This window comes from Nothobranchius furzeri, chromosome 14 (genome assembly GCF_043380555.1).
Source record: "Nothobranchius furzeri strain GRZ-AD chromosome 14, NfurGRZ-RIMD1, whole genome shotgun sequence".
Classification (NCBI taxonomy): Eukaryota; Metazoa; Chordata; class Actinopteri; order Cyprinodontiformes; family Nothobranchiidae; genus Nothobranchius; species Nothobranchius furzeri.
In genome coordinates, this window is record NC_091754.1 from 11,891,369 (window position 1) to 11,914,015 (window position 22,647).

General features: G+C 42.2%; 1 protein-coding gene across 2 annotated transcripts in view; it reads left to right on the forward strand.

The window, feature by feature from the left end:
• Window positions 1-7,708: 7,708 nt before the first annotated feature.
• The window catches only part of thsd7ba (thrombospondin, type I, domain containing 7Ba), a 244,015-nt gene continuing 229,076 nt past the window's right edge, over window positions 7,709-22,647 (forward strand). For both annotated transcript variants that reach the window (XM_015966811.3, XM_054747116.2), the window contains exon 1: window positions 7,709-7,930. The gene's annotated coding sequence lies outside the window, so the exon portion shown is untranslated. The remainder of the gene's footprint in view (window positions 7,931-22,647) is intronic.

Below are 22,647 nucleotides of genomic sequence, written 5' to 3' on the forward strand. Positions count from 1 at the left end.
TGATATAAAGTTGGCAGTATTTCATAATTTATATTCCCTCCCCTGGCTTCTACAGCAAAACTAATAATTTACGTAAGTTTAGAGTGCTGACCAATAGAGTTGCATATCCACAAAATTGAGTTATCAGTCAAGGAGAATGTGCCCCAGTCCCTAGTATGCACTATCAGGTGAAACAGACATGCCTATCACCTTAGCACACCTACCTAGCTTCAATGCTAACTCAAACCTGCATTGCATTAATGTCAGTCTGAGCGAGGAGGATGGGGGACAAAATGGGATTTATCTTTTGTGTACTGGAGCTAAGTGATTCAGCTTTGGATTACCATGACCTGGAGGACTGAAAATTTTCACCAGCATAAGTATTTCAGATTTTCATTACACCAGACTATTGTTCTAGCCTGTTGTAGCACTAGCAGGGGTATGCTAGCATCACGAATGCCAGATCCCTGTTGGTTTTAGATGTTTTTTTTGTTTGCAGATTTTATAAAAATGCATGACTAGCAGCTCCCACTGAACCCAGTGAATGCTGGAAACAAAATTCAGCAGTTAGAATTGTGTGTCTGAGCAGGAACATATTGAAAATATCACTAGTTTGTTAGCGCTACAAGGCTAGTTGTGTGTCCATGTATGTATGGTGCACGTATGGTTTCTTAAAAGTGTGGCTCAAATTTTTAATGATTATTTCTGATCATAATCAGTCACTCTGAGTTTTTCAGGCAGGTTGAACATTAAAATAATCTCCTACATCTAGCTTCTGTGTTAGCTTATGATATAAATTAGATGGTCTCATCGATCTTGACTCACGATGGGGAAGGTTGTTTTAACGTTAGGGAAGCAACAGCGGATGTCCTGATTAGTAGAAGCTAACAATTAGCATTAGCAACTCCACCGCACAGCAGATGGTCCTCCAGGCTTGTGTTATTTGCAGAGATAAAACATCAGCGTTGCAAACCAGAGGTACGATTGCACTGCTGATACACAATCTGAGGCGAGATGTCCAAATCTCAGGAAAAAGCTCAGCTGTGATGTGGGCGAATTCAGTTCCAAGAACTGGAGCACTACAATATTTTTGCCCCCTGAGAACAATTTACAAGTCATTCATTCCTACTAGAGACCACTACAAATGTATTGTTAAAACGAGTGAACCACTCTTTTAAAGGGATGCTTTTAAAGGGATGGTGGGTGCTATAAAATTTTAAAATCTCCTCCTCTCCTCGATGACTTCATGCTACGGACCCCAGCTTTAAGAACTCCTGCACGGAAGGATAAAAAGTTCAATATTCTTTTCTTTTTCTTGTCATTTGTCCAGCTGATTTCGTGTCATGTTTACATGCAGCCCGGCTTTGCTTTAATTAGCCTCGTAAATGTCAGGAGGTTGTTGATATGTGCTATTTCAGCCTCAACACAAGCTCTCTCTCTCTCTCTCTCCCACCAAAGCTGGTGACTAATTAATGAACCATTCGGTGTCACAAAGAGACGGATAGCGGTACGTTCCAATAGTAGTTAATATGATAAGTGAATTTAACCAAAGCCATTTAAAGATATTGATCCAGGAGCGAGCGTCTAGCCGACAATGACGTTTCAGGTTAAATGCTTCAAAGCCAAAACAGACAAGCAACCTGATGGAGAGCCTGATTTGTAGTCAGGAAGAACAGCTTTAAATAATATGCATAATCAGATAGCAAACTGTAGGCATCCAGCCATGCTGCTCCGCGTTTCCATGGATAGGAACGAGCATCCCGAGGCTGAGATGCAATGAGTCAGCTATCAGCTCCACCAGTGCGGGGCGATTTTGAATTCACTGTCAGGATTAATGCCATCACTAGATTTTGATTTGGTGTGCGGCTGTTCGGTTTGTGTCGGATTGTGCTTTCTGCGCAGTGTAGAAACGGGATTTTTTCCCTCCGTGCTCTAGTTCGTGAGGGAGAACCCAGAGAAAGGGACGACGCACGCTCATGAAACCCAGCCACTTGCAAAGCTCAAAGTAAAATTCTTAATGATAACAAATGAGACGGGATGACACCGGAGGACAGCTGGGATGTTTTTCATTCACTGCCCGAGGACAAATGCTCTCTCTTATTATTCTCTCCACTTCATAAATTAGCAAACTTACTCTCGTAGGAATTGAAATGTTTTGCCCTTCTGCACCGTCAGCCTGGAAAGGCTCTTAAGCTGTCAGATTAATTAAAACGATGTTGTTCCCAAAATCTCTGTTTTGGGTCAGCTGTGATGTGGCTCTTGTCAAAGGGGAGTTTCTTGTTTCTAAAGACTGGGGTTAGTTGATGGATGGCAGGAAGAGCAAAAAGAGTACATACCAATTATCCTGGCTATAATTCTTTTTTAGTCAAGAGATGTGACGGTAGAAGGGATGTCAGGGCAGAATGACAAGAACCCAACGGGGTCTTCAGCAGCTCAGCCAATTACCCTTCAGTGGATCAGAAAGAAAAGTAAGGGTCAAGGTGAGTCTATCAAAAATTCAATTACAGAACTACAGATGAGTTTACCCAAACAGTGAGATTTTCCACTTAAAAAACACAAATGCAGAAATGGGATGAGGCAAACACATGCTTCAGCTGAACACAAAGTAGTGGAACATTTTTGCAGATGTTTAAAATGTATTCCATCAGCGTTGCATAAAGATCTGTTAAGGAATTACGATGAAGTTATTTTCCTGACAGAAAACACAAAAGAACAAAAACAGGAAAACACGGCTGCAGAAAACCAAACCTAGAAATAAAAGGTGATCTCTACATGTCAACCTTTATAAAACTTACAATGAGGCACATGTATTTCAGTTAAACACAGTTTTACAATCAACAAAAATGATGTTACTAAGATGAAAAAGCGTTTATTTAATGCTTGTATTTTAGCTCAGAAACGTAGAAAATTGAGAAACGAATGTGAGTGAAGCTTTTGCAACCATGAAAAGCAGCAGAAAATCTGATTGAATTAACAATGAAATGAAAAGAATGCTATAGCTTCCTTTCTATTAAATAAATCCGACATGTTTTAAACATCCATCCACTGTCTGAACCCGCTTTGTCCACGTGGGGTCGCTTTTGTGTGTGTGTGTGTGTGTGGGGGGGGGGGGGGGGGGGGGGGGGTCTGGTGCCTATCTCCAGCGGTCAATGGGCAATCAGGGGTACACCCTGGACAGAGAGCCAGTCCATCGCAGGGCAACACAGAGACACACAGGTCAAACAAACACACACACACACACACACACACACACACACACACACACACACACACACACACACACACACACACACACACACACACCTAAGGACAATTCAGACAGACCAATCAACCTAACAGTCATGTTTTTGGACTGTGGGAGGAAGCCGGAGTACCCGGAGAGAACCCACGCATGCACAAGGAGAACATGCTAACTCCATGCAGAAAGATCCCAGGTTGGGAAACGAACCCAGGGCCTTCTCGCTGCAAGGCAACAGCTCTAACCACTGCGCCGCCCATGTTTTAAACATGTGAAGTAAAAAAATCCCAAACAGAAACCTAAAGATTAACAAATGGTTTGCCACCTGCTAGCCCTCTTTGGCCGACCATGCAGGAGCAGCTGAGAAAACTTCTACATCAAAAGATGAAATGAACACTATCCAGTCAGAGCAGAAAAGGAACAACGTGGAGGTTGTGGGTGGATGGGGGCACGGTGTTTCCCAGTTCTGTTCACCAGCGTTTGACAGTTCTGCAGGTCTAATCCCAGGACACACACTACTGAGCCGTACAATCCAGTAAAATACCTGGAAAGAAAATAAGAAACACAAACACGAACATTTCTAGAAACCTTGTCTTATGACGACCAACAGGTGGCGATCTAATAAATCTTTAATGAAAATTTCACATTTAGTAGCTTTTTTTGTTTTTTTGCTCCGTTTGCCTTTCAGGTCATAATGAGAGGGAGACGTTTCTGTTTTGGCTCCAGTCCAATTGTCAAATCAAAATGACGTTTCAGGCTATTTTAAAAGAGAAACTAGAAAGGAGGAATCACACACTTTCAGTCAAGGTTTCAGCTTGAAAAACTGGAGTAAAACATCATCTGACGCTTCTGAAATGAAACGTTTTATTGTTGTTTTTGTTGTTCTTTGTGTCTGGGTCACGGGGGCTAACCCTAACCCTGACTGTTCCCAATGTGACAGAAACCCTCTAAACTGTCCTTGGTCAACACTGTAGGACAGGGGAATTCAATTCCAGGCCTGGAGGTCTGGTATCCAGCCCGTTTCAGTTTTAACTCTGCTCCAACACACCTGATTTCAATCAGCAGGTGATTAACAGGCTTTTGCAGAGCCTGATGAGCTGCTACACAGGTGAACCAAGTGTGTTGGATCAGAGGAACCACTAAAATGTGCTGGATACCGGACCTACAGCCCGGAATTGATTGAATTCTTCTGCCCTTGGAGGCAACCAGGAGGTATCCATCCTGTCGATCCACCCCGGTGAAATGTGGTGAGGTTCATGACTGGGGAGGCACTGACTGATCTGGAGTCGGATCTATTCTAAAGCCCTATTCCCATCACTGCAGATGCTTCCCCCATCTCCTGCTCTCTCCTTCTCCAACTTGTGAACACCCCCAAGTTAGTTAAGTTCCTCCAACTAAGGTAAGAGACAAGCCACCTCTTTCCGGTTGCCTACCCTGGTTTTGGACGTCCTGATCGTCGTCCCAGCCCCTTCACACTCACCTCTCGAATTACATCGTGGGGAGACTTCCGATCCATATTTTGGTGTTGGGAGTTTAACAACGGCAGTTTTAAACCTCCCTCACCCTCATCTCTTCTAATTTGACTAATACCCGTAGTTTTGGACGACGTTAACTGATGCCATTTCCTACTAAGTTACAACCAATGAGCACAAGTTGATCAAGATTTCCGCTCAGCTACTCTAGCAGGTCTTTTTGAGTACCCTGTTCAGGTACGCCATCGGTTCCTGAAAACAGCTCTTTTGGCTGACCAGGTGAAGGATACTTTCATTCTTGGGGCAGCAGTAGCTGAGGAGGTGGGTTGTCCAGTTATCAGAAGGTTGTAGGCTTGATCCCAGAGAGAATGGTGCTGCTGTGTCTTTGGGTAAGACAATTAGAAGAAGAAGAAGAAGAAGAAGAAGAAGAAGAAGAAGAAGAAGAAGAAGAAGAAGAAGAAGAAGAAGAAGAAGATATCATGTCTATAGCGCCTCTCAAGATAAAAATCACGAGGCGCTTCACAAAAACAAAAAATGTAAAAATAAAAAAAGAATTTAGAAAATTTTTAAAAATATATTTAAAATGAGCAAAAATAGACAGTTGTGATTAAAAAATGTTAAGAAAGAGAGAGAGTGAATAGGAAAGAGGGAAATCAGTGGATCCTGAGGAAGGTGGAATAGGTGGGGAGAGCAGAATAAAGAGAGAGAGGTGAAGAAGGTCATACAAAAGCCAGCTTGAACAAGTGAGTCTTCAGCTGCTTTTTAAAGGAGACCACTGAGTCCACTGATCTCAGGCTCAGGGGGAGAGAGTTCCAGAGTCTGGGGGCCACAGGAGCAAATGATCTGTCACCTTTGGTCTTTAGTCTGGTGCGCTGCACAACCAGTAGGCTTTGATTACTGGACCTCAGGGACCTGCCGGGGGTGTAGGGACTAAGAAGATCACCAATGTAAGATGGTGCTTGTCCATGTAAGGCCCTATAGACCAGAACCAGGATCTTGAAATGAACCCTGAAGTTGACTGGCAGCCAGTGAAGCTGGAGGAGAAGCGGGGTGATGTGGGTGTGTTTGGAGGACTTGGTCAGAAGCCGAGCACAGGCGTTCTGAACCACCTGTAGACGGTTCAGGGAGGTTCTGCTCAGACACGTGAAAAGAGAGTTACAGTAGTCTAAGCGTGAGGAGAAGAAGGTGTGGAGAACTGTCTCAAGTTCAGAGCGGGACAGAATGGGACTCAGCTTAGCAACGTTCCTGAGATGGAAGAAGGAAGAGCCAACAAGAGAACTGACTTGAGAATCCAGGGTGAGAGCTGGGTCAAAGGTCACGCCAAGATTCCTGACAGAAGGTTTGCTGTGGGAAGCAAGCAGACCAAGAGAGTCTCTGACTTTGGGAACCAGCTTGTCTGAGGCACACGCCTTAACACGCCTTGCCTGCTGGTGGTGGTCGGATGAACCGGTGGCGCCTGTGGCAGTCTCGCTTCCGTCAGTGCGCCGCAGGGCAGCTGTGGTTACATTGTAGCTCAGCATCACCAGTGTGTGAATGTGTGGATGACTGATTGTGTTGTGAAGCGCCTTGGGGGGTTGGAGAACACTAAAAAGGTGCTATACAAATACAGGCAACTTTATTATTCTTACCTTTATTGTTTTTCTTTACACAGAAAACCCAGTTTGCCAAATATGCACATCAATGCAATATTTACATGTGTGTGTGTGTGTGTGTAGGCGATAATCCTCATAAGAGCTTATTTCATTCAGTGATGCCACTTGGGAACACAAATTGATTCAGATCCAGCAGCATGTTCACATTGTACCACCCACACTACAGCGAAGGTATGAGAATCAGAGCCAAACACGGTTGGTTATTAATGTTAAGTGAACTTACATCTTTCATGGTGTGCTGACCTGAATGTTTGGTGCACAAACTTCATCAAATTTGAAATTAAACAAATAACAACAAAAGCAGATAATTAGGATTATTGTTTAATTATTATTTGCAGTGGTCTCTAGAATGAATGGATGCCTTGGTCGTATTCGGGGGGCGGGGACACCAGGGCACCATTTCCTGGAACTAGGAGAGAGCCCCATCCCAGCCCAGCTTCAGACAGCAGGTTTTGGAGTCTTACTTCCTGATATTTGGTCATCTCGCCCTGGATTGGATAAAAGCAATGCAATTCTACCACTGACTCTGTTTGCTTTGCAACGTTGACGTTTGATCTTCACAAATAACACAAGCCTGGAGGAGCTAATGCTAATGGTTAGCTTCTACTAGCCAATATGTTCTCTGCCGTTTCCTGGTCTCTAAACCAACAACAGCCTTCCCAGTTGTGAGTTAAGATGGGTGAGTACATGAATGTTGAGTGACATTGTGACGTAGATCTGTCAGTATTTTCTAATCCTAGAGTTTCACCGTCTATTTTCTATCAGAAGTTAATGCAGGAGATAGCTGTAGGAGACTATTTTCATGTTCAGCCTGCATGAAAACTCAGGGCGACTGATTATAATCAGAAATAATCATTAAAAAATGTTTTTTCAGTGTTTCACACCTTTAAAGCTCACATTTTACTGGTGAACTGAACCAATCATCTTCATACTGACAGATTTACTCATGAACAGTTAATTTCTATAGGTAGAAATGTCAGCCGTTCACTTTCAGTTTCAGAAATCCTTTGAAAAAAGGCTGAGAACATCCTTTAAAACAAGACAAAGTTGGTTGGAAAAGCAATTTGAAGCTGAAAGACGAATCCACTTCCTACAACAATAATGAAAAATGACATTGCACGTAGAGACTCCTTGGAGAATGAAGAGATGTGAAAGTGCTCAGTGGGAGAATTGGAGAAGGAGTGAGAGGATTCGTGGGAAAGAATAAGATCCGTGCATGTGCGTAAGGACATGCATGTGTGTGCAGAGGAAAGAAAGAGTGGGTGTGTTCTCTTGGAGACAGCAGGGATGGCTTATTAGGAAATCAAACCTCTTAGCCAATGGTTTTTAAGAGAGAGGCAGATGTCATTTGACTGAGATGTACCACCTCCCAGAGCCAGCACATCCCCTTCAGTGTATGGGAGCGCTGTGTGAGAGCACCACTCTCCTCTCAGTCTGCGTTCCTCTCTCGTCATCCACGGGCTCTCTCGGCTTCCTCCCTTGCCTCCTCTTTGAGCTGCCCCCTCCCATCTACCTCTGTCTCTGTGATTCTGCCCCACGGGGAGAGATAGGATCTGTTACACACAGCGCCGGGCTGACCAAGAGCCCAGGTAAGTCCTTTTTCTCTCATTTGTTCACTTCAAACTGAGGGTCTATCACAGTGGAAAACAAAACCCCTGATTGCTCGCCTTCCAGGGTGCACAAATTGATTTCTCTGCATTTGTAGTTTCTCCTCGCCTGGTTTGCTGTGATGAATTTGAAGAGGAGCTCTGAGTGTTTTAAGGGGGACTGTGGGAACTTGTTTCATATCTTTGTGAGGGAATTGAATCATATTTTATTCTAGGTGTTTTATTTTTGTTTCCAGCAAGTTGTGTGGCACACAAAAGCTTCAGGAATGTGACTTTCTGGCTGAGACAGAGGCATGCATGAAGAGCTTTGTGGGTTATATCCTCAGCTAAAAACAGGCATTATGTGGAAAAAATAGAAACACTGGGAGGAAGAGAGACAGAAAAGGAGAAGGCATTTCATTCACCGGTCAACGCTGGTGGCAGAAAGTGAGTGAAGAGTTGCAGAAGTAGGAGCTGAAGTGTTCACACACCAGCAGGTGACACGCGGACTCTCTATTGATCTGGAACTGGCATCTTTCCAGATTTAAGCAGAAGCTAAATCCAGAGAGGCTGATCTGACAAATGTGTGCATGAAACATGGCTGGGTAGGAAGAAAAATGACAAAATGGATTAAATTGTCATCATTTTTAAATGAGGATAAGTCACAACTTTTGTTAGATTTACCTGAAAATAAAAACCGGATCAGTCAGTGGGCATGCCACGTGGTGACCGCCAATATTAGTGATTATTAGGATAAATGCACGCTCTCTAACTCCAGATTCATGGCTAAATCTGCAAACCCCTGTTCATCCTTTGACGTTTACATGAACAGAAAAAGGGACAATGCAGTGCCACATGTGAAATGCAACAGCAATCACATTACTGTCACTTAGATCACGTCTCTCGGCGGCTTCAACAACTCCGGAGCTTGGCTTTTACCACCGTGATTGATGTTTAATTATTGCCGAGTTGAAAGGTGGTCTGGCGCTGATAAGTAATCTTTGAAGTTCATCTTTAGCTAACATTTTCTCAAGGACCAATGCCCCGTCGGCCAACGTCTGTGGCATAAGAATAATCATCACGCTGATGAATTTAAATGAAATCCGAAAATAGCTCCGAGCAAAGTTGCGTTAGGTCTCATAAGTAATACAGCGGTGTGCTTATATTTCATTCATGACATAGTTTGGAGCACTCTCCTGGGCTGTGGGGAGAAATGAGAGAAATAACTTTGTGATGTGAAAAGACACTAGTTGTTGAGGTTGGAGAACATCCAGAGACACTGCGGGGGAAACATTAGCAGCAGCGGCTGAATCTGCTCTTTAATGGTGAGGACGCAGAAAACTTTCTCCCTTTTACCAGACAGGAAACAGTCCACAGCTGCTGTGAAGCCATTTGGAGGGATTCGTGTCATTTTGGTGGCTCTACAACCCACTCGGCACACATACGTGAGAAGTAATCAAATACAAAATAAAAAAACAGGATGCAGGCTTTCCAAAACCTATTAATGACACATTCCTCACTTTGAGCTGCAGAAAACGTCACCCCGGAAGATTGTTTAGGGTATATCTATAGCTGGGAGTGTGGTGTTTAATATCTTGATAGGAAACAAAGCATGATCTTATCTGGAGCAAAAAGAAGCAGCCTAAGCGACTTGCCTGACAGAGGCGCCGCCATTAACCCGGCACTCAGCCGGAGACCTGCAAAAATATCTGCAATTTGACGAAATTAGAGTCGAAAAAATGGGAGACCCGGCGCCTTTCCCGTCCACCGAGGGTTCTGGTCTGACAGCAACACTCTGTCTTTTTTCTTCCTCCCTCCGCTTGGTTGTGAGCTGCCCCAGGTGTGACAGGCAGCCGGAGTAATGGGGGACGTTTGACAGATGCATATTTCCAGCCTTGAAAGGTTCGTATAAAGAAGATAGACGGCATGGGTTCAGACTGAGCGTGGGACAAACTGTTGGGCTGTAAATCACCTCAATGAGTGTGCCACCTTCCCCTTCGATTGATCCGTCACGTGACGCTGCGACCCTTCCGACTTGCTAATTGCATCCCAACCTAATTATTGACTGAAATATAAGGTGTGTGTGTGTGTGTGTGGGTGTGTGCGTTGGATATGAGCGCCACAGTGGGTGAGGTAGGTGGTCAAGTTACCGGCTCTGTGACCCTGGTAAGCAGTGATTTGATTTCAGAAAACGCATATTTGGAATCAGAAGAAAAGCCTGAGTGGATCGTGTGTGTGTGTGTGTGTGTGTGTGTGTGTGTGTGTGTTATTTTGCAATAAAGTTAGAGACTTTTTGTTATGATTAATCATTTATTGGGTTATCAGGCCACATAACCCAGAGACAAGGCTAAGGGATTACATTACCTTTTAGACTGCAGGGTTTCTTGGCAAACAGACTTCATCTGGAATCTGTCTGTTGATTTAAAAGCCAACAAACAAAAAAAAAAAGAAGGAATTGACTTTAGTTGACAGCAGCCTCCTCTGTTCTCCCAAAGCTTTTAACGTATAATTTTCTGCACAGATTTCATTACTGCTTGTCCGTTGTGCTCTGAGGTTTATGGCAAACATTCAGATGGAGTCATAAAGTATCATCTTCTGGGACTCTGAATCGCACAAATAGCCTTTTTTTCCAGAAGTTTATGAAACATTATAAAACAAAAAATGACCGTATACACTGTAAGAAATAGAATGTTGAATTTACTTAACCAAGTTATGTCAACTGGTTCCACTATACATCATTGTTTAAATCAGGGATGCTCTAATCAGGGTTTTTGCTGCTGATTACCGAAACTGATCAACATGGGTGGACATAAATTTTCTATGTAGTCACAGACTACATCTTCATTGATTTATTATCTAGTTTGTATTTTTTGGCTTCTGTGTGTGATTTTTGCTGTTTGTAACTTGGTTTCTTTGTTGTTATTTTATTGCTGTAAAGTGTCCTTGTGTCCCTTGAAAGACTCTTTAAAATAAAATGCATTATTATTATTATTATTATTATTATTATTATTATTACATGATCTGGGGAAAAAGAAAAAAGTCACCTTAAATGGTGTGTATTAACTCATTCACTGCCAGCTGTTTCCTGATCAGAAAAGCCCTTCACTGCCAGCATTTTTCAGCATTTTCACTGTTTTTTTAAGAGTCACAGAACGTTGCGATCTATGATGTAATGAATAAAAAGGGTAAATTCCCACCATCGAATTGACACAGCATAACCTTTCATGCACGCCGGAACTGCTGGGTCAGGGTTGCTCCAGCTGGAGGATCCAGACGCACAAATCAACCCTTTTCTCACTCACTGTTCTTCAACGCAGACATAAATAAACTGTCAAGGTCTCACCAGACACAAAAGCCTTATCTCTCTTTGTTTAAAGTCAGACTGCTGGATTCATCTCTCTGAATAAAAGTGAATCAACACGAATCCGACATGACTTTGACATCTCATAAGTTAAATAATCACATGTGATGAATGAACAGGATGTCTAAATCAAATGTTTGAATAACCTGTGCTTAAATCAGTGAATTTGAAATGAGCATTGTTCTTACAATGATCCATTTACATCACAAATCACTATGTGTTGGATAGGGCTGTCGCGGTTGAGGAATTCCCCCTGCGGTGATTCAGGGTGGCTTAATATTGCGGTGTGCGATATTATTGCAGCCCTTTTTTTTATTGCAGTACTATCTAAACATAATGTTTACACATTTAAAAAAGGTTAAAAATTGCCGTGCCTTCTTTAATAACACTTTACTGAATGCAGATCAAAGGGCAGTAACAACACAGATCGCAGTAACGTTTGTTTCTGCGACAGTCGGAGTCCGACTGAACTTAAAAACAACAAAATTCAGGAGGTTAAACTTTTAAATGCAAATTTGGCTGCAGCATCTAACAAATAAGAAACAAGTCCCCATTTTGTTTAGTTGTTTAAAATCAAGCATAAAAGATTACATGTACCGCGCGCGCCGGGGGGGGGGGGGGGGGGGCACTATCATTTCACTTTCACACACACGAATGACGGTGCTTTATAGCTCGGTCACGTCCTTATTACCCACAAGGAAAACCAGCATGTTAACCATATACGGTTTGAGAGAGGATCTGAGAGGGGTGGCAACATTTCCAGCAACACTGAAAACCCTCTCGGATGGTGCGCTCGTTGCACTAACGCACACGTACCTGCGTGCGACTGGCGAGCAAAGGGAATCTCTCCCGGTTGTTGCTCCACCGTGTCACGGGGGTTCTTTAGGGTGGATGCATTCCTCCTGCAGGTAGCGAGTGAGCTCCAGCTCGGCTCAAACTCTCTTCTGGACGGTTGCAGAAGCAGTGCTTGTCCGGGACTTCAGCAGGTCTCCGAGCATTTATTTATTTATTTTTGCCGCTGGTGGCAGCTCTGTCTCGGCCAAGGACTCTGGCTGCGCAGCAGCTGACGTACGGAAAACCAAAGTGCTCCCAAAGGAGCGAAGTAACGTTTCGTTTTGATACCAGTGCAGCCATCCTTCTCAACATGCATCATTGAGTTGAACCAACTTCAGTAATCGCGGTGGCCCGTGATGCAGCGCGGTGGGCTTCTTCATATTGCGATATTTCATTTTTTGCGGTTACCGCGACAGCCCTAGTGTTTGATTTAACAAGTTAATCATTATCTACACTCACACATCTTCATAAGATACAAATAAAGGTTAAGGTTCACCTCACGTAAGTGTTTTAAGCCATTCATATTCACAGTATTAAGAATTCTGAATCTGAAGGAAGGAGTGGCTTTCTGAGGAATGTTTTGGTAAAGGCTTCCAGACATGGCGCATTCTGATTTGCCAGAATGGCCAGAAAACATAATATTGTGGTTTATTAAAACAGGATTTACTTCCCGATTCATTCAGTTTCCTGCTGAGCCCCGATTCGGCCAAATTGGGAAATAAGCCTCCTTTGAAACCAACTCCTTTGACCTTAAGTCAAAACCTTTCTGCGACGCTGCAAGTGATTACAGACACAACAGCTCTTTTCAGAGCTACTTCAACTCTCAGACAGCCACCTTGGACACATAACCTGCAGACCCTGGGTTGCATCTCATGGCCGGGGAAGCTGAACTCAGAGGAAGCTACTAATCTCTGAGTATTCTGGTTTCGACATCCGGTGACCTCACCACTCTGAGTGACCACAACCCTCCGGACCGCCGGGAACAACTCATACAAGGGTAACGTAAGCCTGCATACTGGTGTCTGATGAGGTTTTTATCAATAACTAACTCTCTAGTTTAAAACAAACAACAAACTCTTTTACACCCAGATTTCACAATTTCTCTCAGATACAAAGAACGGTTGCTACAACATCTAGCTTCCATCACAACACCTCACATCCACCACACCACCTCTCATTATTCATATCTTGTCATGTATCAGTTTAGGAAATATAATAAAATTAATTCTATAAACTATATACTGACTCTGTCTAAATTAATACGAAGTGTGTTTATGGTCCCTGAATAAGCATAGAACCATAGAATCTTATTAAACATTCAAAGATCAATTAGATTAATATTTCATATTTACATGGAATCATCCCATCTTATTGGTCATAAATAAGTTGCAGTCGTCACGCTATAAAATGTGACTGCAACAATGATGAGGTCAACGCCAAAACTAACAAAACAAAGGGTAGACTCACCTCTTACATCAGGAAGAAGCGTTCTGAGCGTTGTTCGTTCTTTCATGATCCGTTGTTAAATTGTGATTGACAGAAGCTTTTCCTGTCTGCGCCTCGCTTTTTTTTTTTTTTACAGCAGCGGTCCAAAATGATCTGATTTTTTGCTTCCTGATCACGTGATGTGTGAAGTACGCGGATGAAGATCGGCTTTAGAGCTGAGATGTTTGTTCTCACGGTGCGGGGGCTCGTTCCTACGCTCACACAGACGAGTGCAGCTGCCTCTGACTGTTGACACTCCAACTGTAAACGGTCTTTTTGTTTCTGCAATGAGCCTTGAAAACTCAACACACTCCACCCAGAGTTTGTTCTTTCCTCACAAACTCAGACAGTAAACAGTTGAAAACATTTCCAAAGGAGAAAAACTGACAACCCCCCAGCTGGCTGGGAACGAAATGTGTTTCAGCGTAACCTCCTTTCTAACATAAGTGAGGAATTAGACTTTTGTGATTATTTCATGGTAGGATTCTTACATATTACCCCTTTAAATCTCACATTTAAAAAAAGAACAGAATATCATTTTCATTTATAGCGGTTCTAAGTTTAAGTCACGCCAGGCTTGTGAAAATGGTTGCTAACAAAGCCTAAAAGGCTGAAAGAGTGACATTTTTGGATGTACTCCATTGTTCATCCCCAAAAACTTGTGCTATAATGATGGTCAAGATTCAAAAATACAGTTTCATTAAAATTTGAAGTGAAAGACATTTCTTCCACCTGGCTTTCAATGTTTTTTTAGCAACTTACATTGAAGTATATTTATTTCCACCTGTTATTTTTTTAACTATGTGAATGATTTCAACAATTTTATTATTCTAATGAATATTTTTTAATTATGAATTATTCTTTAGTTTCATATGAATCACCAGTTCTCCAGGTTTAAATGGCACCAATTATACCCTAACCCTGTCAGCGGTAATGTTTTATTATTCTGACTCTAATGCACAAAGTATTGCTGCATCAATCATTAGTATTTTATTTGATTACATCTTACCTGAGTAAAACCTCTGCATTGCTAAGGTCTATAATTTGTCCTCATTGTGCAAACCGTGTTTTAAAAGCACTTTATGACGTTAATGTTCAATTACATGCCGTCTTTACTTTTAAGAGTGAGCTTAACTGTATAATTAGTCAGAAACCACGAACAGGTGGTTAGAGGTAGTTTGAAAAACCAGCTTCTTCTATAAGAGATCTTTGATTCTCCGAAAGAGAGAGATAAGTGCATGCATATTTTATACAGAGGGCCCTCTGAATATGGTACAGTATATCTTTCTCCTGGTAAAATGCAATGAAAGAGCAAATCAAGTGGGAAGCTATTTGCAACTGAGTTTTCTTTATTAATAAGATGGGGCTGATCTGATAAGCCTTCAAAAACGCAATTTAGATGATGTCAGTAACTTTCCTTGATGTTTATGTTAACGTGTTTGTCAGACACTTTTACCCAAAGCGAAATCTTTAATTTTTATTCAGCTTTTTGACTAGCAGACTAGAACTATGTACACACGTGGCCAAATATCCTCCCCCGCCCATCTAAGAATAAAATTTGGGGTCACACCACCTCGTTTCCAGTGCTCTGTGATGCACATTCATAGAAATGCCTGTAGTTGGCAGTAGTTCCCCAAATAAAAAAACATTTGTTGGATCAACTAACGTCGTCCTAGGCCTGTGGCCTTCTATAGCAGTTACTGAGCTTGTGAAAACAAGCTGTAAACACAGGTTGCACATGTGATGTCACAACATTTTTGTTGCAGACTGCGACATTTCGAAACCTAAAACCGCGGTAATTTACGTGCAGAAGCAAATGCTGACATTGGAGAATTGATAAATCTCCACTTTGGTCTGAGTTTTTTAAAGATTCCATTTTAGTTCTGCATATTTTCACATTTGTGTGGATGACCAATCAATAGAGAGGCACCTTTCGGGAAACTCGGCTAAGTGAGCACATGGCCTCAATTTAGGGGAATGTTGTCAGCGCATGAATTCACGTGTTTGCAACTAAACTGTCTTATTGACCATTACTCTAGTTTGTTAGGGCTCAGTGATTAAACCATGTCTCTTTGGTGAAAATAAATTAAAAATCATCTGCTATCTGAGAAAATGCAGTCGGGGGATGGTACTCTGCATGGGGCTGCATGGTGGCGCAGTGGTTAGCACTGTTGCCTCGCAGCACGAAGGTTGCAGGTTCGAAACTCGGCTCGGCTGCGGCCTTTCTGCGTGGAGTTGCGTGTTCTCCCCATGCATGCGTGGGTTTCCTCTGGGTACTCCGGTTTTCCCCCACAGATCACAACATGCCCTATAGGTTATACATTGTAAGTTGCTTTGGATAAAAGCGTCTGCTAAATAAACATAAACATACTCTGTTTTCTGAAAGACTGCCATCAACTAAATTTAACTTTTGCTTCCAAAATATTCACTTTGTAGGAAGCAAAGTGAGACATTGTGTGTTTTAATTTATTTATTCACTTGATAAGTTTCACAGCCAATTCTGAGCTTGGCACTGATCCCATTTACAACTCAAATACGAGTCCAGTGAAATATGCCACTTTACTTACAGTTTCATCAGTTAGAATTCCCAAATGGTTCAAAAAAGAAAATCCAAGATAGCAGCAGCATTACCAACAGTCTTGTTTTATAAGGAGGTCATGATATAACATCTTTTTCCTCTTTCTTCTTATTATGTTTCAAATTAATTGCCTTGTTTTTGGGACAGCAGTAGCTCAGGAGATAGAGCAGTGTGCCCCAGGGCTAGAGTGAGAATGTGTGTGTGAATGGGTGAAAGTGTGTGTGAATGGGTAAACGACTGTGACGAAGCCATTTGCCATTTTATATACCGTGTTTTTGTGTATTTTTTCAAAGTATACAAACCAGCATCATCCAATGAGCCTCTCCCACCCAAACAACAAAATAGCTTCCAAGTCTTCCATCCTGGTTCCATTCAATTAACACGTCTCTTTTCTTTTACTATTATTATTAACACATAAAGTGACAGTGTGTATCTTTTCAGGCGATAGGAGGCAGTAGAGACCTAAACTGTTGCAAGCAAGCAGTATTTTTGTGTTGGAGGAAGATCTTACCAACAGATGCCCATTAGGGTCAAAAAGCCCTGAGGAGTACAAACTAGAAAAATAACAAGCACATCAGACTCTTTCATCACTGGCAACAAGTGAAGAGGTAAATGTGTCAAACAACATTTAAGAATGACAAAATTTTTGTAACCATTCACAAATCTGTAAATGCATTTTGTCCTCATGGGCTCCCGTAGAAAGAAACATTGCAACTAATATGGCGTCGCCCTGAGACTTAGACCCGCTCCCATGTGTTTTAGACCCGATGTTTATGGTTATGTTATGAAGCCGCCAATATTGGTCAACAACTGGTCATCATTTCATTCATTTTCAACAACATTTTGATGGATGTTTCCAGAAATTAATGGTAAAATGTACACACTGTCCCTTTAAGTAAACCCAGTTGAAAACAGAAGCTGCACCAAACAATGTTTTCATGTGTCAGCTCCACACAGGAAACATCCTCCCATCACATGGGAATCCTCCAGTGTGAATAATCACAGCCTGAATAGGCAGCACAATCATTCTAGGGTGACCAAAATGTTCTGTTTAATAGTGAAATGAATCTGTTCATGTCATGAGCTTTTCTTTTTTCGGGATTTTCACATTTATATGCCCTTGTGGTATTAAAAATTGTACCGAGCATTTAGTTGCACCACACAAAATGTACTGACCATGGAGCTTAGTGCACTAATAATAGTCATCACTGGAACTGTGGTCTGGTTTCAGGCTGAGTTCTACATTCCTTTAAGGAAAAATTAAATGCAGCGCTCCGAGTGATTAACAGGGATTCCTTGATCTAATGCTGACACGGGCCACTCAAGCTGCAGACTGATGATCGATGAAGGTCGAATCGCTGAAGATTTAGCTTCAAATCCGCTTCTTTTTCCAAGCATGTCTTTGTTGATAATTAATTTGGAGCTCTGTTGGCAAATATTTAAGAGCACATTCACAGAGAAACCGCTTTGCACTTGATATATTTGAAATTTGATAGGTCATGCATGCTCAACGTGAAAATGGACTTCTAACTCTATTTCCTGCATTAGCCGCTGAAACAAAATAGGCGGGAAAACACGTACTTAGGTCAGAAAAAGCCACACAGATCTACGGTCACACTGAAAATTAGCCTTCATGGACTCACCCATCTTGGCTGACCAGGAGGACGGCTGATGTTGATTTAGCGTCCAGGAGAGAGCAGAACACAATTTGGCTAGTAGAAGCTAATGTTAGCATTAGCATCATCACAATATGGCCTTTAGCCGTAATTTGTTGAGATAACTCACTAACGTTGCAAGGCAAACGGAAGCAGTGGAACCCATTCTTTCCACTGGATGTGCAGGCGGCGTGTAACGAAATAGCTGTGTTTTACCCGCAAGCTCCCTTTCCAACTGGAAGTGCAAAACGGGAGCGTTCCCCACTGCTGGTCCTGCAAAGTCACCAAATCATGGGAGAACTTCAACACCATGCGTGATTTTAGAAGTTACAAGCAAGGAGAAAGACTTCTGCATGTATCCGAAAAGGTTTGTGGCTTATTTTCTGTTTTGTATACTTCGGCTCCTGGTATTTCAACAGGAAATGAAGTACTTTTCCCTGCATGTGACTTTTATTTTGAAAGTCTTCTGGATGTTTTACACTGCTTTCATGCTTGATTTCCTGTCTGGCTTCATCTAAACTGCAGAGTTTGACGCGTTTTGGAAGAGTAGTGTGTAAGAAATAGACTCAATGCGTAGTGATAGCATCTTTTTGCTTCTGGAACGCGTCTAAAACGTAACACATTGCTGCTGATGGCAAGGACCCTGTCCACTATAACAGCGGCTAATTACCATGTAAGTAGCATGTTTCGTGACAATTTTGTGACACTTTCATGTCTGGCGGAAAGAAGGGTGAGGAGTTGTGTTGCTGTTCGCTAATCAGAGGCGAAATGTAAGAATTTCATGAATATTAATGAGCAAGACTCCAAATCCTGCTGTTTTCGGCCCTCCTCTCCTCCACCTAGCTTCTAGGTCCTGAAACACAAGCACCAGAGCTTCTTTTTTCCCCCAACAGAGATCGACATCTGTAAATGTGCTGGAATGGGAGCTGTTGATAACAACCCTTTTATTCAATGCACATCTATTAAAACCAGTTTTTACTGTGTGTAATCCCACATTTTAGACATAGTGGAAACCACTTAAGGAAATCATCCTGAGAGGAAACCTCTCTTCGACGTCGTCGTTGACGTGCTTCATTGTGATGATTTCATGCAGCTGTTCCTCTTCACATCAGTCTAATGGAGGGCAGGATGGGAGCTACTGTTTGGGCAGTTGAATCATGATGCTGTGCTCGGCTTTTTGCTTATTCACATTGCAACTCGGAACACAAAGCACCTTTTTTTCCCTAAGTCTATTGAATTTGCTGACCCCCAACACTCCAACAGTTTTCAATTACATTAGCCCCAATCCCAGACCCCCCCTGGAATACAAATGTGGGAGCTTGAACAAGCCTTATCTCAAGGGTCTTTGTCAAGTAGCCAGCTTTATTTGTCTGTTGCTACGTCCAAACGACCACACGGGTTGCTCTTTGAGTGTTATTTGGGTGTCAGGAAGCTGTAGGCTGTCACAAAACCTGGTCAGCCTCCTGCTGGTCTGTAGCTTGGATCCCTTGCTTCTATCGCCCCTATCAGTGTTGGATCACTGGCTATATTCTTTACATCAAATTTGTGCATAATAGAATCAGTGCAGTGATTCACTTCCTTCTCATTGGTCAAATGAGTGTTTTTTGTTCTCCTGATGTTTGTTGAGGTGCCAGCAGTAATTACATCTAATGAAAAGAAAGGAGACGACTTGCTTGCCTGCAGCGAAGCGTGACCTCGAGTGAAAAGCGCCTCGTTCAGGCCGTAGTCTGATGAAGATGTGCAGCTGTGGTCAGTCAAGTCTGATGGGATGCTGAGGATTAGCAGCACATTTAAATTCAAGCAGCTGCTTGTGTCTTATGGATGTAGAAAGAATTAATAATAAACAAGAGTGAATGTCACATTTAAAGACTGGCAATTAAAAGGTACATAACTAAAATCTCAACATGCACTTGTGAGGTCAAAGGTCATACTGATCCCCCCCCCCCCCCCCCCCCGGAGGTACTCAAGGGTTTCTTTGATGCCACTGCTGAAAAGCAGCCGTCTTCGAGAGTGAAATACAAATGAGATGAGAAAATGTCTTCTAATCTCAAAGAATCGACACAAATCGGACTGGAGTTGTCAAAAAACTTTTTCTAACTTACTTGATGATGATCAATAACAAAAAACATCTTTAAGAGGCAACTAGACTGTGCGGATTTCTGTCATACATGGAGGATGAGGAAATAATTATACATTAAAAACAAACAAAAACTACTGCTGTAATAAGAAAACTACACTGTAAGAAATAAAATGTTGAATTTACATAACCAAGTTATATCAACTGGTCCCACTTAACCGACCTGCTTAAATGCAAAGAGTAATATTTACTTTCGGCATAGTGTATAACAATGTATATTATGCTTTACTTTTAAGCAACTATTTACTGGAACCAGTCGGCATGACGTGGTTAAGTAAACCCAACGTTTTATTTCTCAGAGTGTACAAAAAGCTCTTAGGAAGAACCCTTTTGAAAAATGCTAATTAACAAAAGTTGTTTTTGGTAAGCAGTTGGTGTCAGACAGTATGCACACTTAAAATAATAAGTACACAGGACTAAGTGATCACGTGTTGGAATCTCTAATGCATACAAAGTAAAATGCAATACAATGTAAGTAAATATATTTAAAGTACATAAAGAAATCCTTACAGTTCACTACTGCTTATGCAACTCAAGTACTGCTTCAGTGAACACATTTCTAAGTACTTTGTACTAGTTTGTTTTTGTTAAAGTAACTTGTATTTAAGTGCATTTTACTTTATAAGTATTAGTAGATCCAACACATAATTACAGATTCCTGTGTATTCATTGTAAATGCAGTCAGTTTGCCAGATTTTTTTCAAGTAAGTGGAACTGGTCAGATTTTACAGTGCAGGGATTACAAACAATATATTTTATTTAGCATCAGTAAAGTACACTTTACTAGTATCAAAGCACTTTATTTTTGCATACTTTCACCTAAAATGCCCTTTCCTTTACCAAATTGAGTGTTTTCAGGAGTGATGAAATTGTTTTAATTTTACAAGTTGCTGCTATAAAAATAGTCTTAAATGTGTGTTGGCACCGTGCTAAAACTCCGCTTATTTCTTTGAATAACATCAGAAATGGGCTGAAAATGTAACGATTCCACCTTGTTCTTCCATGCCTGTCGTGTTTGTTTTTTTCCTTTCTGTCAGTCCTCCGCCCAGTTCACCTGAGCCTTGCCCGATTATCTCCTTGCTTCACCTGTGCGCTCCTCCTATTACGTTAAGCTCAGGCTCGGTCTCCCTGCCAGATTATCAACAGCCTTGTGCCAGTAGAGACCCCAGTGATATTTTCAACCAAGACTTTTGACTTTTGATCACATTTTCTGTCCACGGCTTCTGCCTGACTTGCCCCTCACGGATTCTCTCGCCCATCTGTCATCTGGACCCCGACCTTGGCTCTGAACTTTGACTACTGATTGCTTCTCAACCCCCTAATAAGTATTGCTGACTTCTGCCTGTTTGTGTATGACCTTGCCTGTATCTCACTCTGACACTGGATTTTTGGATACTTGAACTTCTGTGGGCTGTACTAATTGTCTGTGTCGTTTCGAGGAGAGGAGTTGAATCCACAGACCCAAGAGGATCTCCCATAGAGCTCCGGACCCCACGTGACTCTCAGTTAGTAGGCGCCATATTGGCAGGCAAAAAAGGTAAGCAAACACGGATCGTAAACATGAATGGGATCGGCTTGGATTTTACTTCATCGGAGTTTACTTCACAGTTTAAAACCGAAGAAATCGTTTTATATAGTCAGAAATTAAATAGACTAAACATCTCCGACCCTTACCGTGCCCCTGGGATACTTTTTAAAAACGCCAGAAGCTGTCGGAGCGGACTTCTTACCGGACCTGGCCGGGGAACGCCTTGGGATTCCCCCGGAGGAGCTGGCCCAAGTGGCTGGGGAGAGGGAAGTCTGGGCCTCTCGACGCTACTGCCCCCGCAACCCGACTCCGGATAAGCGGATGAAAATGGATAGATGGATGGACAAATAACAGATTGACACGTATGTATTTTAAATAGAGTGCTGTGCTGTTTGAAAGCATTTAAAATAAATACCATACACAGTTGAGGAAACGTTGGTTTAAGTACCTGATATGAAGCAGTCGCTGCATGAGTGAAAACCTTTACTCTCGGGGTCCCACAGCTTCATTTCAGCTCGGTCACTAGTGCGTTTTATTACAACGATCCAACGTTTGCGGCGCTCCGGATCTTGGGGAATCCTGTAGATGGCTCATTCCTTATGTCGTCCGCTTCTGTTCTGCATCCTGGGGCACAACAGGAATCTACCATATTTGCTGTTTGATTGAGTTTTCTGACAGTAACAAATAGTCCAGCTGCGGGCTTCTGCCTGCCGTTATGGCGCTGTTTCGATTTGAACTGTTGCATGCCGGGAGAAGTGATGTAAACTCCCAGAGCTCTATAGCTGGCACAGAGACAGTCCCGCCCCCTCTCCCTGACATCGCAGCATATGCTGCTCTGTCTCCAGTTTTCCTATCAGCAGAATCTTCAGCGATTCCCTGATTATCCCACATTTTAAATAAAAAAAAAACTTCTTTAACGTTTTACTGCTGTGTTCTGGCTGAATTTCCGGGTCTTCAGGTTATACCCATTACAGAAAATCATGAACAGCTCCAGCTTTAGGAACAGCATCCAGTTTAGTTTTCCCCTCTCATGAAAAAGAAAAAGTAAAACATTTTAGGTTACCAACATCACATATCTCCTCTCATGCTTCCATTTGAATAATTTTCTGTGCAAAATGGCGAATGCTTTATTTAAAGTTAGT